The sequence below is a fragment of the Ambystoma mexicanum genome, chromosome 4q, assembly GCF_040938575.1.
Source record: "Ambystoma mexicanum isolate Mex_15411 chromosome 4q, UKY_AmexF1_1, whole genome shotgun sequence".
NCBI lineage: Eukaryota > Metazoa > Chordata > Amphibia > Caudata > Ambystomatidae > Ambystoma > Ambystoma mexicanum.
This window is the reverse complement of record NC_090928.1, coordinates 855,910,752-855,934,698: the sequence shown is the minus strand read 5'-3', so window position 1 is coordinate 855,934,698 and position 23,947 is coordinate 855,910,752. Positions and strand designations below refer to the sequence as shown.

General features: G+C 49.2%; 1 protein-coding gene across 2 annotated transcripts in view; it reads left to right on the top strand.

Annotated features, from left to right (window-relative positions):
• Nucleotides 1-23,947, top strand: part of MSH2 (mutS homolog 2) — a 1,146,446-nt gene that overhangs the window by 569,045 nt on the left and 553,454 nt on the right. The window lies entirely within an intron of this gene.

Here is a 23,947-nt window from a genome sequence, read left to right as displayed (position 1 = left end):
CATAATTTATCTCCGGCAGTGAGAACTTTCTGGACCAAAATGCTACGGGGTGCAGTTGGTTGGTTTCAGGGTCTCTCTGAGACAGGACAGCTCCCATGGCTAAGCTGGACGCGTCGGTTTCGACTATATATGGGAGATCGGGACGCAGGTGCTTCAAAATAGGTGCGGACGTGAACTTAGCTTTCAACTCCTGAAAGGCCTGTTCGGCTTCCTCGGTCCATTCAAAACGTTTATTTTTTCGCAAGAGTGCAGTGATAGGTTACACAACACGTGAAAACTCCGGGATAAACCTGCGATAAAAGTTGGCAAAACCAAGCATGCTTTGGACACCTTTCACCGAACTAGGTGATGGCCATTTGAGGATGGCATCCACTTTCCGTGAATCCATTCGGACCCCTTTAGGTGTCAGGATGAATCCGAGAAACTCAACCTCGGTGGTATGGAAAACACATTTTTCCAGCTTGGCAAACAGTTTGTGCTGGCGCAGTTTCTCTAGGACGGCCCTGACGTGCTTTCTGTGATCAGATTCCGAAGAGGAGTACACAAGAATGTCATCGATATACACGACAACACAGACATCGATGAGTTCCCGAAGGACATCGTTCATGAAGAATTGGAAGGCTGCAGGCGCGATGCACAACCCGAAAGGCATCACCTGGTATTCGAATAGTCCATATTTTGTACGGAAGGCCGTTTTCCATTCGTCGCCTTCTTTTACTCGTACCAGATGATAAGCGCCCCGGAGATCTAACTTGGTGTATACGCAAGCGTCCTTCACCTGGTCAAGGAGTTCAGGGATCAGAGGCAGAGGGTAACGATTTTTAACAGTTATCTGGTTCAATGCGCGGTAATCGATACAAGTTCTAAGGTCGCCTTCTTTTTTAGGCACGAAGAACAAAGCTGAGGATGCCGGGGACTTTGACGGGCGAATGAAACCATTGGCGAGGTATTGATCTAAATATTTTCTCAAATGCAGATTCTCTGGTTCAGTAAGGGCGTAAATCCTGCTACAAGGGGGTTGTGCACCGGGCACCAGATCGATTTGGCAATCGTACGATCTGTGGGGAGGTAACGTGTTGGCCTGTTCCTTTTGGAAGACATCCTGAAAGTCTTGGTACTCTGGAGGTAGTTGCACGGGGACAGAGGTTACTGATGCTAGATTAATCTTTGGATTTTCTGGGTAGCAGGTTTGTGCACTATCCGGGAAGGTTATTCTCTTCGCTCGCCAATCAATTCGAGGATTATGTGTCTCTAAACAAGGGATTCCGAGAATAAGCTGAAACTGTGGAGCCTTGATTACATCAAACACAACTGCCTCCCGATGGCCATCCGGACCTACAAGTGTCACCTCAGCTGTGGAATGTGTTACCGGTCCAGAGGCAATTTCGGTTCCATCTACTGTGGTGATGACATCTTTGTTGGTTTTAGGACGCAGAGGGAGGTTTATCCTAGAGACCAATTCTCGATCCACATAGTTTCCTATAGCCCCGCTATCGATGTATGCCTTTATAGCATGCAACCGTTTAGGCTGTTCCGGATCTACGAGGACCATTGGCACAATGAAATGCGAGGTCTGAGAGTTAGTTTTCAAGCTCGGCAAGCGGACCCCTACGCTTGCCGGGCGTGGTCGTTTCCTGATACAGAGTTTCCATGGATTTTATGAGCGGCTCCTACCACCTTCTTGGGCGGCTTAACCGGGCAATCTCTTAGAAAGTGTCCAGAGGACCCACAATAAAGGCATAATTGCATCTGTCGTCTTCTTTCCCGTTCTTTTTGAGTTAGGGGTCCTTTAACCCCTCCGATTTGCATAGGCTCCGAGCCATCAGCCCCCTTGGGGTTAGCGTGGGTCTTGGCCAACACCCGGGTTTCAAACTTGGACCGATCTGCTTTTCTGTTTTGCAGCCTGTGATCCAATTGGACCACTAAGTCTATATATTCAGTGCATTCTTGGGGCGGATTTACAACTTGTGCCAGGACATCTTTAAGTTCTCCGCGTAGACCTCGATAGAATAACGTGATTCTTTTATCCTCTGGCCAACCAGTTTCCACAATTAGTCTATTGAAGGTTGCAATGTAGGATAGAAGGTCTTGATTGCCCTGTCGCAGAGATAGAAGTTCGTCATCCAGAGCCTGTCCCTGGGAGTGTCGAGCAAATAACCTTTCCATGCTTGTTTGAAATCCTTGAAAATCACGAAGAATCGGGTCATCTTGAGTTACCAGTGGGACTGACCAATCGGCAGCACTGCCGCTGAGATATGACAACACAAAGGCTACCTTGGTCTGATCATTAAGGAAGGCCCCAGGTCTGCATAGGAAGTGCAAACGACGGTGATTCATGAATACGGCGAATCGTTTGGGGTCCCCAGCAAAGCGATCAGGTGGGGCCAGCGGCATGTTTCCAGGTAGATTAATCTGCACCGGGTTACTGGAAACCACAGGAGCGGGGTTCCTCCCCCCGGAACCGAGTAAAGGAGTTTGTCCAGCTTGACTTTGCAAAAGCTGTCTAGCCAGGTCATCAGCTCTATCCTTTATTACAATCGCTTCCCTCCTGAGGGCACTAGTCTCTTGACGAGCGGCGTGTACTTCGGCCCGTAATTCCCCCAGTAATTGGGCGTTTCGGAAGTTTCCATAGCACCTGGGTGGGAATTTGTAGGAAGGCTTCGCGTTCTGTAACGCTCACCTGGTTCCCACGGGGGCGCTGGTCTAGTCTGGATTGCTGTGGCCTCTTCTAGCGTGATGCGCAGGACCCGGAACACCGATTGGACAGGACCTCCAAATCGTGCTTGCCTGGCCCGTAGGAATATCCTTCTGCAGATGAGAAAGGGGGTTTAACAGTCTGCAGAATAGTGTGCTAGCTCCCCCCTTTCCCCCTTCGTTCCTCTCGAACTTCCTCCAAACCCCGGTTTAAGCTCACCTTATGGTTTGGAAGGATGAACTCTCCATCCTGCTTCTGGTGCAGGGGCGCGCGTTCGTCCAGTTACATCACTGGTTTTCAGAATGGCGCTGGCAAAATCCACTTGACTTTCCTGAGCGATGCGCCGTAAGTATGAAAGTTCAAAGTTCAAGTGAGGCCCCCTTTATGTTGTCTTTCTAACCTGTGATCTGTCCTTTATTTCAGGTGCAGAATGAAGGCGATACGTCGAGGGGTTAAACTGCCGAGGTGAGTAGTGATGAGGGCGATCCCTCTAAATGTCCTTATCATTCCCCAGAAATGTCTCTTGTCCTTTCCCCATAGGGGCCGGGGTACGGTACCTGCCAACGGGGCGGCGCCGACCCGAAATGTGGAAGAAAAGCCGGTAAGTATTATGGCTGTTAATCAGGCTTTTCTTCTGTGTTCCTTCTGCTCACCTTTTGTTTCTTCCTCTCTCCCCTAGGTGCAGAGATGTGGCGTCCGATGCTGACAGCCGCAATGGAGCCGGGAGATGTCTCGAGGACAGATGAGTGAGCGTGGCGCTGCAGCGAGCAACGCAATGCTTTTAAATGGAAGTCTTTCTTCAGGGATGCTGGCGAGAAGATTCCGGATGCAGGTAAGAAGTTTGAAATAGTCCTTCGTTTTCACCTATCTCTTCTCTTCCTTCCTTGCAGGTCTTCCAGGTTCGAGGCGGGCGTGGCTGGAGTCCAGGAGCAGGAGCAGACACAGTGAGCGTTCAGCTGCAGGAAGCAGAACAACGCGAAGCATGAGCTGCTGTCTGGGCGTGGCTTAAATAGCCTCCAAAGAAGTCCCAGGTATGTATCCTTCCCTGGCCACGCCCGAGTGAAAAAATAGTCCCTATGAAAAAATAGTCCCTTTCAGGTCTCAGGGAGGCCTGAAGCTTGCAGCATGGTCTGCATCAGGTAAGTGCACAAAACACCTCCCTTTATGAGCCTTGGGCCTATGGCGCCAGGACTGATGTCCAACATGAGCCTGGCGCCAAAGGCGCCAGGACTGACTCCAAAGAGCCCCTATAATGGGCCGCTGGGCTTTTACCCGAGGGCATGATGCCTGCTTCCGGGGGTGCAGGGCCTGGCCTGGTGCTCCGGGGGTAGGCATCATGACACTGGCTCAGCCTGTGGAGGCTACGCCAGAGGAGGCGACCTCAGGATCCAGAGTCTCCCTGCCACTGCGGAGGGAGTCGTCTTTCAGGCCCATTGAGAAGACCCCCATGAAGTCCTCGTTGGAAAAGGAGGGGGAGGGGCAGGCGGCCATCGTGGATACAGACACGACCTCTGAAGAAGAGCTCAACGAAGTCGTGGAGGAAGCCCAGCCCATCGGGAGGGATCCCGACGAGTGCGAAGACGAGAGCGACGGTGTCGCCGACGAGGTTCCTCAAGAGCCCTCGCGCCTGTCGTTTACGGTGCCACAGGACACTTCGGCGGCCATTTTGTCAGCGATTCAGTCCTTATGCTCGGAGATGAGGACAAGGTTGCCCCTCCCCCCCAACGGAGGTACCTGAGCCAGACCCGACGGGGGAACCGGAGCCGGGACCTTCGGAAAGTCCACCGCATAAGAAGAGGAGGACGCATCCTCTGCCACCTCTCCCACCTCTGCGGCCTGCTCTGCCTTCCCCCCGGTCTACTATCCACAGGGATGATACAGGCATGGACATGGCTACGACAGGTACAGATGACGGAAGCGACGACGGGGCGTGTCGCCCCCTGCTCGGGCGTCCCGGCCCGACGAGATTGGATCCTTCCATGCCATGATTTCCAGGGCATCCGAGCTCTTCCAGCTCTGCCCAGAAGAGAAGAAGGAAGGGTTCCTTTACCAACGGCGCAAGGCTAAAAGGAAGACGGTCCTCGGCGTACCACTTCTTGATGACATCTGGGATGAGGGGCTCGCCCTCCTCAAGAACCCTGCCACAGCGCCTGCAAAGAGAGACCGGTACGAGAAGAAGTACTGGGTCCCCGACGCTGCCCCCTTGTGCCTTCGGGCGCAACCTACCCCGGATTCGGTCGTCTCAGCGGCGGCAAAGAAGAAAGCTGGGGGGGCATCGGCCTCGACATCAACTTCCCCGCCGGACGGCGAGGCCAGGAAGCTGGACACGATGGGATGACGGGTCATCTCATCTGCATCGACGACTATCAAGGCGGCCAACGCCCTGGCTATCGTAGCCCGCTAAGACAGGGAGTTGTGGTTCAAAATCGCCCCTCTGTTGGACTTCCTTCCGGACGCCAAAAGGGCTGAGGCCCTTCAAATCTTACAGGAAGGTGAGATTACTTCGGACCACGCCATCACGGTGGCAACGGACATCGCCGACACCGGTTTCTGTCAGTTGGGCAATGGCGTTTGCCTGAGACGACGAGGATGGCTCAAGGCGACGGATTTCCGCCAGGACGTACAAACCAAGGTTTTGGACATGCCCTTCGACGGGAACAACCTGTTTGGGAAGGTGGTTGATGAGTCCCTTCAGGCCATCAAGACAGACACGGAGACTGCCCGGGCACTGGGAGTGCTCCAACAACGACGGCCGTCCTTTCGGAGCTCCAGAGGCAGACAAGGTGCCTCCAAGGGATCCGGTAGTGGCTCCTCGACATACCGCCAAGCTGAAAGATCTTCGTCTCAGGAAGCCTACAGGGGACGCGGCAAGTCAGGTGGTGCCCGTCGTCGTCGACAGGGAGGTCAAGGAGGAAAGGCGGCCTCCAAACAAGATTGAACTGACCGTGGGGTCGGGCCCCGCCGAAGCACCCCGGTGAGAGGCCAGCTGGCGAGGTTCGTCAGCATGTGGGAGTCCATCTCCACCGACCGTTGGGTGCTGGATGCCCTGGCCCAAGGGCACGCCCTCGAGTTCCAGAAGAAGTGCCCTCGCGTTCCACCCGTGGCCAGGAAGGAAAATCACGTCCCTCAACTACTGTTGGAAGTAAGGGCGATGCTCAAGAAAGGTGCCATCGAGCTCGTCCCAAAGAGGCTTCGGGGCTCGAGTTTACTTAAGGTACTTCCTCATAAAAAAGAAGACAGGAGGATGGCGTCCCATCCTGGACCTGCGACGACTGAACAAGTACATCAAGGCACAGAAGTTCCGGATGGTCACCCTGCAGCACGTGCTGGGACAGCTGGAGGAGGGCGATTTCCTGTCGTCAGAATTGGAGCCATTTCAAAAAGACACTGAAAGTTCCTCAGGTTCGTGGTCCAAGGGCGGCACTACCAGTTCAAGGCCCTCCCGTTCAGATTAAAGTCGGCACCCAGGGTGTTCACCAAGTGCCTCGCACCGGTGGTGGCGTGGCTGTGCCTGCAGGGGATCCACGTCTACCCCTACCTGGACGACTGGCTCATCCTGGCAAGGACAAGGGAGCTCGCCGTGGAGCACACTGCGCAGACCGTCCAGCTGCTCACGGACCTGGGGTTCTCCAACTTTCCAAAATCCCACCTGGTCTTGTCGCAGGTCGCCCTGTTTCTGGGAGCCAAGCTCGACACAGTAGCGCGGCTGGCCTCGCTGTCGGAGGAAAGGACCAGGACCATCCTGGGCAAGGTGCAGCGTCTGCTGGCCACGGACATGGCCAGGGTAAGATCTATCAAGTCCCTCCTCGGGATGATGTCCTCCTGCATTTATCTGGTGTGCCTTTGCAGGCTTCAGATGCGCCGCTTACAAGAGTTCCTCGACGCCCGCTGGGTCCAGTCGACGGGCAGCTTCGAGGACGGGATCCCACTCAACGAGACGTTCCGTCAGGCGATCCGGTGGTGGGGAACCCGCTCTCATCTGTCGACGGGCACAGACTTTCAGACCCCAGCTCACCAGGTGACGGTAACGACGGATGCCTCCCTGGAAGGTTGGGGAGCGCACTCCGGAGATCTTCACGCGAGAGGCCTTTGGCTTCCGGTGGAGAAGTCATTCCACATCAACATCTTGGAGCTCCGCGCAGTGTTCTGGGCCCTAAGGTCTTTTCTTCCGTCCCTCAAGGGCAAGGTGGTGAGGATCTTCACCGACAACACCACCACGATGTTCTACATCCGGAAGCACGGCGGAACCAGATCCCCTGCCCTATCCAAGGAAGCCCAGGATCTGTGGCACTGGGCCGTCGCCCAAGGGATGTTTTTTGTGCCTTTTCATCTGGCAGGAATAAAAAACACCATCGCCGACTCTCTCAGCAGAGAGCTGCGCTCGTGCCAAGAGTGGGAACTACGCCAGGATCAAGTGGATCGACTCTTCCGACGATGGGGCGAACCCCAGATCGAGCTCTTCGCGGCGGCGACGAACTCCAAGTGCCAGAGGTTCGCCAGCAGTTTCACCCAGCCGAAGAGCATGGGCGATGCTTTCTCGTTCCCCTGGCACGGCCTATTTCTTTATGCGTTCCCTCCGCTGCCGTTGCTGCTCCGGCTCATCAACCAGCTCAAGAGGTCCCGGTGCAGGATGATCCTCGTCGCACCGGCGTGGCCGAGACAGATCTGGTTCCCGGACCTTCTGGACTTGTCAGCGTCCACACCAGTCAAGCTGCCGACGGATGCGGATCTTCTCTCCAGAGAAGGAGGCGCCATTCTTCACCACAACCCAGAGTCGCTGAACTTGCAGGCCCCGCTCCTGCAGCACTAGAGTTTGGAGGGTCCGTCATCCCAGCCGTCTGCAGAGAGGTTCTTGCAAAGGCCAGGGCGTCCTCAACTCTCAAGTGCTACAGACATAAATGGAAGAGGTTCTCTATCTGGTGCCGTGCACAGAAGATAACCATCTGCGGATTACGGCCCCTCAAGTATTGCCGTACCTACTGCCATTGGCCAAGACTGGACTAGCTCACGCTTCCATCAAGATACATCTGGCCGCCATCTCACGATACACCAGAACTACGGGACGGGCGTCCTTGTGGTGAAGGAAGTTATGAAAGGATTGTTCCGATCATTCCTGCCAGTGAAGGCCTCTGCGCCAGCGTGGAAGCTCAACGTGGTGCTGACCAGGCTCATAGGGACCCCATTTGAGCCTATGCATTTGGCACCGTTGAAGTTTCTGTCGTGGAAGACAGCATTTCTCGTGGCCATCACCTCCGCACGATAAGTGGGAGAGATCCAGGCCCTATCTTGCAAGCCACCATACTTGGCGTTTCACGACACGAGGGTGGTGCTGAGGACGCACCCCTCCTTCATGCACAAGGTGCCGTCGGACTTCCACCTCAACGAACCCTTGGTGTTGCCAGTTTTCTTCCCGTCGCCTTCGTCGCCGGCTGAGAGGACTCTGCACTCGCTGGACGTAGCTAGAGCCCTGAAGTTCTACGTGGACCGCACAAAGAGTTTTCGGAAGACATCACAGCTATTTGTAAACTTTGGACCTGTGAATCAAGGGAAGGCTCTCTCGAAGGCTTCCATTTCCAGATGGCTCTCCGGCTGCATCATGCACTGTCACTGGTTGGCAAACCGACCGCTGCCAGGCCGTCCGAGAGCCTCTCGACCAGAGCGATCGCTGCTACCACGGCGTTCCTGTCTGGTGTACCCCTGCTCGACATCTGCAGGGCTGCGACGTGGAGGTCGACACACACCTTCACGAGATTCTACTCCGTCAATCGGGACTCCAGGGAGGAGTCCAGGGTCGGCCAAGCAGTGCTGCGCAACCTGTTCGCTTAAGGTGAGCCTGGTGAGGAGGTAAGAGATGCTTAATGTTGAGGTTTCTTTTGCATTGCTTAATGTTGAGCCTGTTGCCACCTCCCGTGGTTGTGCATGTGTATATTGCTATGTATTCTTATATTCATGAGCATGTGAATCCATGCCAGACCACATGCTGGAGAAGGAATAAGTAACTTACCTGTAACTGTTGTTCTCCAGCATGGGTCTGGCATGGATTCACATGCGAACCTTCCTGCCTACCCCTCTGTGGCTCTTCTCTTGGTCATACTGCCACTTTACGTGCTACCAAATCTAAGGATGGCTGCCAGAGGCAGGGCTTAGGGAGAGGACAGTCATTGGCTGGGGGCAGTATGACCCAGAGGCCAGTGATTGGTTACTACTAAGAAAGACAGATCAGAAACAAAACTGATAATGATTTTTTCTATACCGTGGATTCCCGGCCTGACGACGGGGAATATTCATGAGCATGTGAATCCATGCCAGACCCATGCTGGAGAACAACAGTTACAGGTAAGTAACTTGTTCCTTTGCCACTCTGGTCCAATCATATGGATACAAGGTCCTCACCCCCACCATTGGTCCTAATTGTTGAAAGTAGGGTTTTCACTAGGATGAGTAGGGTTGCAAAGCCTCAAGCGGGAATGGGTCCAGATTTAGCATCAGTTTAAGAGTTATTGGAACGTATTTTCCAGAAGCTATTGGATTCTCTCTACAGATGACACTTGAACTTCAAGTTGGTTTCAACTCTGAAATTACTGTACATACGACTGGAAAGGAACACCAGTCTGGGTAGGGGATCCTGAATATGAAAAAGTCCTGATCTCGGATGTGTTATAGCGCAGATCTTGACACTTCTCTTTCAGAAGGTTCTGTACTTCAAGCCATCATGCATGCTTGTTGTTACCTTTGTGAGGCCAATGCATCTAGTATGGTGGTAAGATTTGTAAAGAATCTACGTCCACTAATGTGGAATCGGATTCTAAAGGTACAAACACAACTTCCAAGAAGGGAGAGCACTAGTGTGGAAATAGATAGGCCTGTAGCCGAAAGGAAATCCTCAAATATTGTTAATGAAGCTGATGTCAAAAGATAACGAATTCCACAATCTGGCCACCTCCACTGAAAAGGAATGTCAATCCCATTTTACATATTTGAATGTAGGGATCACCAACAGAACTAGAGGCTGATCTCAGCATACCTATTGGCTTGTATTCCCTAAAGCCATTTTGAAGAAAATTGAGGGCCCTGGTTGTGGCTTTATTCACCAAACCTAGGTAGAATTGGTTACGCTTACCTACTGGTAAACAATGCAGCGAACAAAAGGACGAGCAAAATGTGCTCTTAGACCCAACTGTAGCAACAATCTTGCTGCGCCATTCAGGATGATTTGAAGCTTGTGTGCTGAGGCTTTTGGCAGTCACAAAGAATCTATGTGATCACTGCACCGCCTGTAACTCCGCAGATGAAAAAATGTCCACAACCATTACGGCGCGGTGCGGTGATCAGATAGCTCACTATGTCCTGCATGCTCCTACCTTGCCCTCCCCCCTCCCAGCCCCACCCACTTACCTTAACCGCGGGACACACAGAAGTGTGCCGCCGACTTCCCCTTGATACTGAAGCGTACGTTCCCACCCAGGCTCAATTTCTTTTTCTTTACCTAGCTATTTCTTGTCCCCTGCTTAACGGAAGCGCTGATTCCCCCCCTCGGAAACTCCCGCCTCCCCCCCTATTACCACGACTAAGAGAAGCGGGGGACACCACTGCTTGGATTAGTCGCAGTAATAGGGGTCGTCATTTTTTTACTGTGCAAAGGCCCAGTGTTGGTCCCGGGTAACCTTCTAGAGTCGCAGTAAATGTATAGTCCCATCACAAATAGACTACATTACAGAATTCTAAGTGACTTGAGACCAATGCCTTCACTGGTTGCACCTTATGAGAAACCGAGAAGTAATCCATCCATCTTCTGAGAGTACTAAGATGGAAACAACATGCTCGTGGTACTTGGGCTGATCTAGACGTCCAATGAATGGGATCCGTCAAGCCAGACTCCTAGATTCTAGACCTTTTAATGGAGCGCGGCAGGGCCCAAGAGAGACGTAGTGATCTCAGAACCAAATTGGAGATGAGGATAAGCTTTCAGGAATACTCCATATGGTGAATGAATCTGCAATTTCCGAAGGATTTCTACAAAATAGAATTTTGGTAATTGGTCTCAGCGAACGCAGCTTCAGTATTTTCAGGTGCTCAAGCAGACTTTGCAGTAGTGGATACATGAGAAATGTCATGATTGGGGACCTATTTTCTTCTTCCAGGCCCATCTTTATCTACATATCCTTTCTGGCGAGTGGGGTATGACACTGGGAGTCTCTGCTTCACAACCCATGGAGCACTTAAAACTCATATCAATGTGCTGGAAGTCAGTAATTGTCCTTGCGATGCAGGACTTTCTTCCATCCATTTCATGCCATAACATTGGCATACTTGTGTAAGCAGCAGGGCACCAGATCTCACTACTTGTCTAGCCATCGGTATTTGGCATTATCTCTATCTGCACAGCATCTTTACAGTGGCTGCTCCCCTGGAGGAGAATGTACACTCAATTGAACTCAGCAGGAAGGGGCATAGCCCTCTGTGCTGCAGTGCATTTTCAAGATCCGGATTATCTTCCCCATGGGACCTTTTTGACTGACCAGCAAGCGGTGTTCCCTGTACATGTCTCGGAGTCTAGTATCTGGATTATGGAACCCATTTTTAGTTCATTGAAACAATCTGTTTTTTTATGCATTCTCTCCTCATCGAATGTTGTCCAGAGTGGTGCACAAACTCTATGCAGTTCCAATAGCAATTTCATTCTGATTGTGCCTCATTGACTCAACAGGCTATGGTTTTCAGATCTTTTGGCAACACCATCTGAGGCAGTACCACTTTCAGGGACCTGTAATTTGGAAGAGAGGAGAATCTCATTCTCCAACCATCTCCAGTCTCTTGGAGCTTTTTGCCCGATGTATTTATCTTTAGCTCTAGGCCTGTCTGCCAAAAAGTATGCTAGCAAATGAACTAGATTTTGTCAATCGGGTATTGACACAAACATCCACCTTCAAAAGACCTCTTTGGGCCAGGTTCAACCCTTCCTAATACATCTATCTGACGCTGGCAACAAGCTAGTCTTTGGTAGATCTCATCTGCCAACCATTTTGATGTGCGTAAATTTGGCCTCTCTGGATTTTCTGTCAAAACCTGTAATGTAGACACTTAAAACTTTTAGCTTGTTGATGCCAATTTAGGCACCTAAATGCCATCCTGCCGGCCATTTCCCATGTTCAATTTAAAGCTACAGCCTTTGCAGATCTCAGACTATCAATGTTGGCATGCAGGACAGAAGATGTTTTTTCCCCTTAATCTGAAGTGTAAACAATGCATAGCTTCGAATTTAAAGGCATGCTAAACCTTTTACTACAGTTCCACCAAACATAAGTATTTACATCTCGCTTACACTCCACTATGGATCTAAAGCGGTTGTCTATTGTAGCATGAATGATTGTGTTTTTATTTGAATAGCGATTCCGCGGCTTTGGTGAACTTCAGAGGCTTATGATGTTGAAACTAAGACTGTTGGCCTGGGCACACGGCTATGATGCAGAAGCATGAAAGTTCAGTCTTCTAGGAGTTTGTTTTGTTTTTTTAATCTCTGTGAGCAAAAACGCATGTTTCGCCAATTTACTTCTTCAGGGCAATGATTAGAGGAGCTGTTGGTTGTGGCAGCCCACATATGAATACAAGCATCTGAAGATTACAGGGGTAATGGGTGGGTGGTGGTCTGTTCTCTTGCTTGTTACTGGCATGTCTCCATGACCGTGGATAGTGTGAGGGCATCATGAAGGACACAGACAACAGATTTCAGATTCAAAACAATTGATTGTATTAACTTAAATGTCAAAATGGAAGAAGGCCTATCTTGTCCTATGCTAAGGTGGGATGTCCCTACCTAAATAAAACAAAGGAAAGGCTGAATCAAAGAGTTCAACTTGGTAATCTGTCTGTGTCCAAACCCTATACTTGTCCTCACAACTATAACTATACAATGTGTAGGGACGTCATCAACCAAAAGAAAAGTTTTCAACACAAAGTCCTGAGCTTCTTCCAGGTCACAGCTTTTCTTTCAGCACCCTTCCCCAAGTATAAAACAGTTCCAAAAAATGTCTAATAATTCCCTATCTTAAAGTCGGTATGCAATAGTTCTATTCAAGTCTCAGGCTTTTCATTCCCCAAGTTGTCCTTCCCCAAGTTCCAACTAACACAGTTCAAATAAACTTGAGATGAAATGTTCCTAGTTAGGACTCGGGCTTCCCTTCCCCAAGTTTCAAGTGGCACAGATCAAAATGAAACATAAAAGATCTTTGTCGCCACTGTTCAGTTAATGTTGATTTGAAGATTTGTTAACATAATTTGCAGCTTGCTTATAAGTTGAAAATTCCACCAATGATCAAGCTTCAGTATCTCTTTTTTGTATAATCTGTCAAGTCAAATAAAATGTCAGCATACTGTTGTTTGTTTAATAATAATGGTTGCCATGTAATATTCATTCAACATATAATGGTTAGCTTGTATTTCAAGTGCTTTTTCCCCTCTTAGTGTTTCAAATGTGTTTATTCTGTAATGTCTACAAGGTTTTGCTTCAGTTCAGCATTCAATAATCTCTCTTGCTTAGGGTTCATTTTCCCTCCATTTATAGTTCTAGAATTGTTAGTCTCGCTTTAATTAAATGGTTAATTGCTACGTGTTTCTTGTCACACGAGATCACTCTGATGCAAGTTATTCTCCGTTATTTGATCATTGATATATATAGTTGTTTGTTCCACTTTAATTGAATAGTACATTGTTCGGAACACCTTCGAAAACGTGTTATTTGCCACACACGACCACTTCAATACAAAGCTTTCAGGTCGGGAACTACACACACACACACACACACGCTCACACACGCTCGCACACGCTCGCACACGCTCGCACACGCTCACGCACACACACACACGCTCACACACACACGCTCACACACACACACACACGCTCACACACACGCTCACACACACACACACGCTCACACACACGCTCACACACCCTCTCAGAAACGTACTGGTCGCTTTAAAAGTGACCACAGGGGAACAAGCATGTTGAGTAGAAAGGGAATGGGCTGCCTTCCAGCACGGCTCCCTTCACAGGTCCCAGTCTGCTCCAGGGAGTCCCAGCTCCCTCCCCACACCATAAGGTTCCCTGCTGCAGGCACTGGCCTCCTGGTCCTTCTCCTGTCGTTCCCCTTTTTCACTAGGCTGGGCTCCATTTATATACCTGCAGCCCTTTAACAGGCTGCAGATATGGATGATCATTCAGCCTTGTCTGACCACCATTAAGAGTACATGCCTGACCTTCACTGCTCTTAGCAGTCATCTTCCTCGTTCCAGTACTAGAATGTTAAGAGTACAGTCTTCATTGCTCCTAGTTGCCTCTTCTTAGTCCCAGTACTGTCAAGTGTCAATGGTGGGGAATTGAGGGAAACTGGCATACACTAGCCCATTAAGGTTGGGGCAGGGTTAGGTTGGTCGCTAGGGAAGGGGGGATACCATGTCTCGCCCACAGGCACCCCACTTTTTCTAACCTTCCTTCTAGCTTTTTGATGTTTTTCTCTTCTCCTGATTGACCAAAGGTAATGGGATAGCAATATCCCATAAAAGCTTCTGGGATTAGGGTTTCATCATGGAGTGGAATGGGAAAATACTATGATTCCTCGGAGGACATTTCTTTCCATCTCCCCAAGGGCCCTCTTCCCAGGTGATCATCCTCGTTTGCTTCTCCACCCCCAGGGTCAGGATCCAAAAGTTATGGCCTTTCCCTGGCCACCTGTGTAGAGGATCCAAGGGGGGGAAGATGTGAGGAAGCCCCCTCAGGTTTCTCACAGTAGAAACAAATAGTCTGTGGGGGTCTTTTACTCACCATTTTGCTTGCAAAGTGGCAAGCTGGGCTACTTGGCAAGCATTACCCTCTAGATTTCACTTCCTCAGCAGCCCCCGTCACTGTGCTCTTCAAACTTGCTGTCTGGTTCAATTTAGTCAGCTACCATACTCCTCATCTATAGTACTCACCCACCCCCTTGCTTCATTTGCCTCCCACCCTCAAACCCCACCCCCCCGATGTCCAATCTGTTTTGTTTTGCCTCTAACACCACTGGCATGTGCTTGCATGGTTTCAAAAATAACCAAATGCTTCCCTTCCCAGGCACGACATCCCAACAATATAGACGAAAGGAAACTATGAATTAGGAGTACAGTATACCCAGGGCTCTAGATATTTTGAAATGGGTAGTACTTAACTCCCTATTTTTTTTTAAAGTTGGGATTAAAATGATTTTTTAGAGAGTACAAATGTAAGTCCAATTCCCAATGGGAGTATTTTACAAGCGAGTAAAAATGTTTAAACTGGAAAACAGAAATGTTTTGTAATAATTATTCCTATGCACATAGTCGTACACATTAAAATATACATGTTTACTTCTTACAATAAGGCAGTAATAGTAGTTTATTCCTGATGTATCATGTGCACTACTGGTCCAAACCTATCCATGGAGCTGTGTGCAGAAAGCAGGACCACAAGGTCCTAGGTGTCCGTTTCTTATTTTGTGTTTAAAGTATTTTTACTCCGTTTTTGTTTTTTGGGAGCATTTGCCTATTTTTATGGAGTAAAAGTGGCCGATACAACCCTTATCTGTAGGGCTGAGTATACCTTATTGTGAGTATTTCAATTGTCCATGCTGCCAATGCAGCATGGCCCTGTAAAAACATTTTCATGCCGCTGGTGTGCTTACTTTCACTCACTGTCCCGTTTGCAGTCTTGTACCACGAGTATGGTTTTGCAGGGCCCCAAGGGCCATGAAAAGGAATGGGGCAGTGCCCAGCCAACCAAAGTACACGTCTGCCACTTGTAATTGTGTGTGTCCACCATGTAGCGCATTAACTGTGCTAAACTACAGTGCAGCAGAAGGGACTGAGGCATTGTCAAACTGAACAACGGTAATGGGTACTGGTGTTTATTTGTATGTTGCACAGAGCATCTTTTTTTATGCACTCTAAAGCGTAATTTTTCAGTGAAACGGAACAAAACGTGAGAAAAATTATTTGTCAAACCAAACGTTGCGTTCTTCAACAGGCAAAGCATGATGGTTATTTTCGACGTACGGTATGATTATCCAGGTGCAGTGGCATCCTGCATTTTCTGAGCATAAGGGTGCTACTCATACTAAGTTAAAAGGTGCAAAGTCCAATAGTCAAGCACATAGGTGCACCCTGTAAAATAGGCACAAGAGACAGTGCTGGTATTAAGCACAAAGTGGTTCTTGTCGAATATTAAGCACATAACTGATATGATGCTTCCAGGTGTGAAAGCATTCAGAGTAATGTCTAGCGCATAGCTTCTGGTGTTCAGGCTTTTAAGCACCAAGATTCAAACCTATCACCATGTGTAAAATTAAAAGCATTGTGGGACTGACGACTGTTAGGGAGAATTCTCATAAATGTGCTAATTCCCTTCACCTTGGAGACCCCCAGCAACTTCGCTGGATTTTTGAGGACTTGATTTTTTTTACCTGCAAAGAGTGTGAGCCTTTTTTCCCATACTTTCATGTATTTTGATGGGTGTTTTACATTTGTGTTCTTGATTGAAATTGACTTTACTAGTCTTTCCAAATTACAAGACCCAGCACACACCATCTTACAATGGAGTGCTGGAGGGGTTACATAGTATCCCCTGTGTCTAATTACTCATGTAGCAGTCAAATGCTACCCTTTCCTATTGAAAAGGCGGGTGGCAGTGGTTTTACAAAGAACTACCATTTTTCCCCGACTGCGAACACTGGTAGCTAAAAATTACGGGAGCCATGTTTTTCAAGATGGCGCCTTAAGCCCCTGTGTTTAAACAAGTCCCGGTCTTCTTTTTTCGCTGTTTTTTTTTTTAAAGGTCCTTCTAGTGTTTGTCTCTGAGCGCCAAACCAGGTTTGGTCCCTTTGTTTGTGTGCCTTTGGAGGGCTTCAGGACTGAAGACAGCCTCTTGTGTCTGAGTGTCTGGGGTGGGGAGGAAGTGAGGGAGGTGCCCGGAATTCCCTGTGCTTAGTCTCCTAGGAGACCCAAATGCACTCTGGCGTTATTGGCTGGCTGACTGTCCAGCAGGAACAGCCACCCTGCTGGGTGAGTGACAGCTAGGCTGGATTGAAACGGAGAAAACTGTTTAAAAGGCGAGTCTCTAGGACTGGAAAGCAGAGTCGACCACTGGAACGAAAGGACCGAAGACGAGCTGGAAGAGGATGGCTACTGCAACTCCTGGACCGTTGGTTTGCTCGGTGAAGCCCTGCTGCAGGTCTGAATTGCCAAACTCCATTTGACAGAGAAGCTCCTTCAAGGACGGCTTCTTCCTTTGAGTTGGTGGGACCAATCAACTCGTAAGACACCTGGATACCATTCTCAAGGCCGGTTAGGGTTAACCAGGGAGAGGGACTCTAGTTTGTGTTCTTGAATCTACAGCTACTGGAAGTGAATTGACTCCATTTTGTTGCTTTCCTCAACGATCCCGTGCAGTGCAGGATTCCCCGGACGTCCTCCCTCTTGTCCCCACGACTGAGGTTCAGGAACAGTGAGATCTGCAGGACCTGCCAGGAACGATTTCAGCAGCATTCGTTAATTCATACAAAGGTACTGTGCCAACCCGATTGAGAGAACGCCACTCTTGCAGTGAAAGTTTGTGAAACTTTCCCAACTTGCAGGCCTAACCAGCTTGTGACCCGACGTATGATTCTTTTTTTCCTAATCTACTTCTAAGAACCTTCGCAAAGACTTTACCGTTTGATACCAGAACTGCTCTTTCCTATCCAGAACACTAGCCCATTGACTTTGGCCTGGCCTATTGACTTGAATTGAACTCTTCTGGTGAACTGAAACTATTTGCACTGTCGAAAAAGTATATATGATCTATTTTACTTACCTTGTGCCTGTTGCTCAAAGTAACAACTGCCATTTGGTTCCTATTTCAGGGGAGCTCAAACTGTCTCAAAAACGTAGAATGTTGTATTGGAGTGTATTGGTTTATAATATTAAGTTGCCTTCTTCTAGTGAAATGTTTTCTAAATTATTGTGTAATAAATTACTAAGTGTTTTTTACCAAAAAGCCTTGAGTATAAGTATCTACTTGAACCACTGTGATTGGAAGTCCTCTGTGTAACTACTTGTACTGCTCACATTCACTCTTGAGATAAGCCTGGCTGGTCAGCTCGCTACCAAAAACTGTGTGGTACAGACTTATACCAAAGGTTGGTTTGGCTAAGACCTGTAGTGCAATTCTGCCTAACAAAGACCTCTTAAATGACAATGTATTATAGGTAAGTGTGCAATAGCACCTTGAAGCGTCTATTGTGCTCAGAATGGAATTACCGTAGTAAATTACCCCAGCCTCAAAAAACCGTACAGACCCAAAGAATATGGCAAAGTACTACTTTATTGTCAGTTCAAGTAGGGCAATCTGGTGAACCACAAGCAGTAGTCTGCACCCTCGCACACGATTTTAATTGCACAAAGCCTTTTACCTCAATATGCATCAGCTATGATGCCATCCTATGGGGCAAACTTCAAACCTGTTGAAGGGAGGGCTTGGTTAAGGCAACATCTGTACCTGTGGTATGTGTATGTGTTAATAACTTCATTGGCCGCCCCATATCTAGTAGGCACACCTTGAGCTACCTCTAAATACTTTCAATACTGATTATAACAGAATACAGTAGCAGATTGGCGTGTGCAACTTTGTATTGCAGCTTGCAACTTGAACCATATGATTGGTTGGCATTCTCTCCCAATCTTGGACTTGCGGCTCGTTAGCAGCACGTAAGAAAAACAAAATCCAGGTGCAGAGAATGTCCGACTACTACCTACTTGCTCCAATTAGTTCATCATCTCTCATTGGTCAGGCCCTTAGCCAAAGTTTCAAATGGATTGTGTCCTCCAACGTATTCCTTATCTTTGACATGTAGTGTCCGCAGATCGGCTGCTTCCGGAATATTTCGGCAGAGGGTGCCCTCCGTCAATGGCATTGGGTCAATGGGTGACGTCATCAGATGTTATAAGTAGCACACACAGCACTGGTTGGCAGAGTTCCGTTTTTTCCACAAACGCGTTTGCTTCCGGGATCTCGGCACGCCTCGTACTTGCTAGTATTTTCTGTTGAAGTTCTTCGATATGTCTCCGTCTTCCACTCCGACACATGAGTCCGGGTTCAAGAAATGCCAGGACTGCGGATACAAGATGTCCATCACGGATCTGCATCGTGTCTGCCTTTGGTGCCTCAGCCCGGGCCATGACATGGATACATGCTCCAAGTGCCAGTCGATGACTGGAAAGGCCTTGCAGGAACAAAAGGGGAAGCTCAAGGTATGCAAGGTGTCCAAGCCCCATAAGTCCCGACCTGCTGGGCCTTCGACTGATGAGTCGAGAGTTGACTCTCCTCAGAGGAAGGCGGCCAATCGTTCAAGGTCCAGGAGTGGTTCCCGGCACTCGTCCTCGTCTAAACGTTTGAGGAGAAGGCACCACCGGTCGCATTACTCATCATCTTCAGGCGGCACCCCCGGGAGGGTGAATTCCACGTCCAAACATTTGACGCCCGCTGAGTGGGAAGCTTTCCGCATGGAAATGCTTAACCTTTTCGAAAAGCAGGGCAAGGCCAGTCCGCGCCTTCTGTTGAAGCCGGCAGGGAACAGCCTTTGAGACCTCGTCCAGACAGGGTATCTAAGGATTGCTCGAGACGTGAAGTGAGGTCACGGTCTTCGTCTCCATCGAAACCGTCCAAACCCTCAATGACATCGGGAACAGTCAACACCGTCGGCACCACGACAGTCGATAGTGCCTGTCAGGCCCTCGACCCCGATCAGACCCTCGATGCCTTCGGAGCCGTTGTCGATGCCGTTGGTGCCAAATTTACCAGCGCAGTCCCTGGTAACGTTGGGACCTCCTAAAAAGGCGGTGTCTAAGTCATCGACTTTGAAGCCTCTGGCTGTTATACCTAAGAAAAGATGTACTCCTCTGCCAAAGAAAGACTTTAAATCCCTCACCTGCATTTTGGAGGAGGAGGAACATTCTGATGAGGGTGAGGCTCCTTTTGATCTCCAGTTTGGGACCCCTAATGTGCCAGAATGCCTCATCTCGGAGGAGAGTAGGATGCAGGATCTTTGTGATACCTTGCATAATGCAACTGGTATAGATACTTTTCCTGAGCTGGAGTTCGGCAGACCAGACCCTGGGGAGCATGCCGACTCCTCTTACCGAGGCCTTATGTCAAGAGTTGTGGAGTATTTGGGCTGGGCCAGACCTACTGCCCATAATGATCAGGATGATCTTATGGACATTTTGGATCAGGGTCCCCCTACAGATCCCATATTGCCATTTAGTGTGGCTCTACAGAACAGGGTGGCGGAAAATTGGGAAACCTCAGACTAATCCGGCGGTGAACAAGTCTCTGACAAGAAAATACTGCCCCTTCAGTAGCAACCCGGCTACCTGTCATCTCACCCCACTCCTGAGTTTGGTGGTTCAGGCAGCCACGGCTATCCTCGAAACAGGCTGCATACCCTACCATCCCTCCAGATTGAGACAATAAGCGCGTGGGTGGATGGGCGTGCAAGGTATTTTCAGCTGGGAGTATGGCGTTGAAATCGGCCAACTCTGCTTGTCCCTTGGCAAGATTTTTGTACATTCGGTGGGAGTGCGTTTCTATGGCGGCTGAGCATATTCCTGAGGGGGACGAAAGGGAGGGCTTCCTAGATCTTGTTAGGGACGGCAAGGAAGCCATGTGTCATGCCTGCTGGACATATCTCTGGACCAGGAACGACTTCCCCATACAAAATGAGTTACACCCATAGAACCAATAGACCATTCTACTCAAAATGGAGGTTGTTCGATGCATTGCCCAGAAAACGACGTCTGTATTTTTCACGTCGTTAAAATTCACGTGACTTAGGTCCGTCACGTGTATCACGGCAATGCGTACATAAGCAGCGTGGAAACTCCGATCGCTGCTTCTGATTAAGTCATTTTTGGCGTTTTGGTAGCTGAACTTCGGACCTGCGTTCTCGCATTCCCTTCAGCAACTTCTTTGGCCTATTTTGAGCGTGTTTCCTCCACACGCTAATTCCGGAGCTGCGTGTATCCTGTTCGCGTGCCAAGTCTCCACGCGGACGCTGTCTGCAAGCGCGCGGCTGTTCTTAGCTGCGTGAATCCTGTTTGCGTGCCACATCTCCACACGGACGCTGTCTGCAAGCGCGGCTGTCCTGAGCTGCGTGAATCCTGTTCGCGTGCCAAATCTCCACACGGAAGCTGTCTGCAAGCGCGGCTGTCCTGAGCTGCGTGAATCCTGTTCGCTTGTCAAATCTCCATGCGGATGCTGTCTGCAAGCGCGGCTGTCCTGAGCTGCGTGTATCTTGTTCGCGTGCTTAATATCTACACGCAGACGATGTTTCCAAGCGCGGCTGGCCTGGCTGCATGTATTTCTATCGCGTGCAATCCTGCACGTGGTTTTCTGAACTATTTTGAACTTTTGGTACCTGTGACAGTTAACAGGTGAAATTCTAATTTTTGTTCATCGTGGGAAAGGAAGTATTTCATGAACTATTGGAAGGTTATTGTGCACAGTACGTTGGATGCTATCCTGTGGTGCACCAACCCGGTATCTAGCGAGAGCCTCGTGCCGTTCGGGATAAGTCTCCCTTACTAATCTTCCCTTCCTTTGTCGTTTGTTCAACTCCTGGTTTTCTTCAAGAAACTTTCGTGGATTTCTTCAGTTTTGCCATAAGGTCAGTGTCTGAATTAATGCTAATACTGTATTATCTTAGTAATTCGATTGGGACAGTTTCTTATGATACTTTATCTATCCTAGGCATACTTCCTACACAATTCCCACGCCCTTTCCAGTGATCCATCTCTCTGCCCGTTTCATCCAGTCAGAGAGTTGTATCATTTGGAAGGTCTAATTTGACCTGCCTACAATCAAGTCGTGTGAAAATAGGACCCGGAAGAGCCCTACCAAATTGTATCCTTTTTTGGTTACCGTATCCTTTTCAGTTGATACATTGGTGATTTATGACAGAATCAGAAGCCATGGAGGGTACGGATCCTTTAACTGTTTTGACTCAGTTAATCACTGACTTGAGGAATGAAATGATTACGGCACAGGACATGCTACGGCATCGAATGGATGTTATGCAAGATATGCATGCCACTCCTCAGGGAGCACGGGTTCCAGTAGCCACTGCATCTGGATCTGGGACTACGACACCATCATTATCACAGGAAACACTTAAAGTGGTTATGCCTACACAGTTTCCCTTGGCTCCCCCGGAAAGTTTCACAGGTGATCCTAAAACCTATAGAACTTTTGTTAATCAGTGCCGACTTCATTTCCTTTGCCGGCCTAATTCATTTCCTGAACTAACTACTAAAGCAGCATTTGTACTTTCCCATTTGGGGGGTACAGCTGCTGCTTGGGCAAATCCTTTATTGGAATCAAATAGCCCCTTGTTGTACGATTGCAATGATCTTTTCAGTTGATACATTGGTGATTTATGACACCATGTGTGAATCCCTTCAGTCTGGGCTGGATGTTGCAGACAGTGTCACCAGGTCCATGGCTATGAGCACCGTAATACGTAGATTTGCGTGATTGCAGAAGTCGGATTTTGCACCGGATGTGCAGGCTAGACTTCTAAACATGCCATTTGACTGATCTCAACTTTTTGGCAGAAAGGCTGACTAGAGCCTTGGGAAGCTGCAGTTCTCTAAAGCAGCCGCCAAGTCTTTGGGCGCAGCTGTTCGGCAGCCTCAGCCTTTTGGTCCTAGCGGACAGCAATGGAGGGGTAGATCTTTTCGCTACTACTCCTGATTTGGAAGGGCTGGAGGAATGGCCAGTCAAAGAGGCGTAATGTAAGGTGCCAAGACCGCTCAGGCAGCAACCTCTTTGCCTTGAGGCTCTGCTACAACCGCTTCAAAACTGCTCTGAGGCCTTCAGTCAGAACTCACCTGTGGGGGCAGGCTGTCTCAGCATCTGGAAGAATGGCGAGCCATTACTTAGGATGCTTGGGCTCTGGAAACAATAGCCCAAGAATACTGCCTTCCTTTTCTACAGAAGCCTCACGACAATCCACTGGGAGTACACTCTTTGAGATCCAGATCCGCTCCTTGTGCAGGAAATATTAACCCTGGTGGGGAAAGGCACAATAGAACTAGTGCCTGTAGCTGAGAGGGACAAGGGATGGTACTCCCCTTATTTTCTTTTTATTCCCAAAAAGGACGGGGGGCTGAGACCCATCTTGGACTTGAGATACTTGAACAAGTTCCTCAGGAAGGACAAATTCAAGATGGGCACTCTTTCTCAGATCCTTCAGGCCCTCGAACTTCAGGATTGGTTGGTGTCATTGCACCTTCAGTATGCTTATTTTCATGTGCCGATCCATCGCGAGCACAGGAAATACCTGAGGCTCGCCATTGCCGGCTTGCACTATCAGTTTTGAGTACTGCCATTCGGGTTGACCTCCGCCTGAGGGTTTTCACCAAACTGATGGTGGTAGTGGCGGTGCATCTCAGGAGAGTGGGGATTCACGTCTACCCCTACCTGGACGATTAGCTGATCAGGTCGCGTTCGCCCGAACAGGCCTTGGATCATCAGAAACGTAACCTGTCACTCCCTTCACAGGCTGGACTTCTCCCTCAATTTCAAGACATCACAGATGACACCTTCCCAACAGCTCCAATACATCGGGGCTGTTTTAGACATGTCCTTGGGGAAGTGCTCTCCACCCAGGGTGAGGGCTCAAAACATTCTCCAGATGGTGAACAAGTTTCAGGTTGCCCAGTGTCTTCCGGCGTTCGAATTCTTGAGGTTGCTCGGCCTCATGGCAGCCTGTATTTTTCTGGTGCCAGAGGTCTGTCTGCGGAGGAGGTCCCTTCAATGGGCTCTCCGGACTCAATGTTCCCAGTTCTCAGGCAAGATATCAGCTCACCCTCAGGTTCCGGGCAGGGTCTCGCATGATCTTCTGTGGTGGGCCTGTGAGGAAAATCTCAAGAAGGGAGAACCTTTTTGGCGGCCGTGGCCAGAGTTCACTGTAGTGACGGACGTTTCCCTCACAGGGTGAGGCGCTCACGCCAACGATCTGACTATCAGCGGTCGTTGGTCTTCATCGGAGTTCAAACTACACATCAATCTTATGTTTATAAAAATGCTTTTGAGACTGACTCCATGTCAGACATGATGAGGCACGCTTTAATAACGATCTTGAAGAAAGATAGATCTGTTACAAGGTGTGACAACTACAGGCCATCAGTCTAATTAATACTGACTGCAAGATTCTGG